Below are 1171 nucleotides of genomic sequence, written 5' to 3'. Positions count from 1 at the left end.
AAAAAAAAACCTTTTGTGTGTTGAAAACATGTTTGTAACTCAAGAAGTATTAAATATTATTTAATATCCTTTTAGAAACTGGTTCTTAAACTTGTCTGTTGGTATCTTCATTTTTAAGCCACACTATGGTTCAGTTTCAAAGATATGGGGATCTCGGTGTGGCTCCACGAGTAAGATGAAACATTTTCAGTAGTCAAAAACTAAATGTGGGTCACTTTGCATACAGCTGATACTTTTAAAATCACCATTTTATCACAATTACCACTATTTATGAAAAAAAAGAAAAAAATTTACAAAATCGAACATTTTAAGTTTCTGAAATGTAATTTATTTGACATTAAATATTTTAACATTAGTTACTAGGGCTGGGTAAAACATATCGATATCACGATTTTAATCGATTCACATTTTTACGAAACTATATCGATTCTTAAATCCCAAGAATCGATTAGTCTAGCCTGTTTTCAGTTAATGGACGGAACGTTGAAGGGCGCCTCCCATCCAATAAATCGCAATAAGCATTGTGCTTTGGTACTTTTAATATGAAACAAAGTCTCAGATTTCAAATTATGTCCATTGTATTGCAGTATTCAAGCAATAAATGCCGTTTCGGCGCTGTTTAATGTGGAGTGACAGATCACTGTAGCGCCTCAGTGAACAGATCATCTCCTCCACTTTATTACTAGTTATAGCACAAAATAAACATGATTAAGCATCCGAAAGTTAAAACAAAGAGTACAACTTTACAATCCGTATCCTGTCTCGTGTAATCGCTCAGTCAGTGTTTCAGCCGCGCAAAGATGTCAATATAACGGCTTGTAAACAATGTCACGTAACGTCACATTTACCTCAGAAACAAACATATTCTGTGACCATAAACTTATTAGTCAGCCAGAAAAATAAACTGTAGAAAGGGGCATTTTGCTAAATATATGCACCATATAATATATTCATTATAACTTTTACTGTTCTTCGATGTTTCATTTATATTTTTTTATGACAGCCACCATTTAAATGTTTATATAAAAAAATGAATTGAAGTAGAAATATTATGTAATTGTAACTTTTATTATAAAACTTCATTAAGTGTAATTTAAGCAATTCAAGCCTAAAAAAATCAGTCAGTTTTTAACCTTCAATATTATAGTAATGTAGTACCAACTGACTCTCA

This window comes from Sinocyclocheilus grahami, unplaced genomic scaffold (assembly GCF_001515645.1).
Source record: "Sinocyclocheilus grahami isolate Dianchi unplaced genomic scaffold, SAMN03320097.WGS_v1.1 scaffold17607.1, whole genome shotgun sequence".
Classification (NCBI taxonomy): Eukaryota; Metazoa; Chordata; class Actinopteri; order Cypriniformes; family Cyprinidae; genus Sinocyclocheilus; species Sinocyclocheilus grahami.
The sequence above is the reverse complement of the archived record's forward strand: the minus strand, read 5'-3'. Positions refer to the sequence as shown.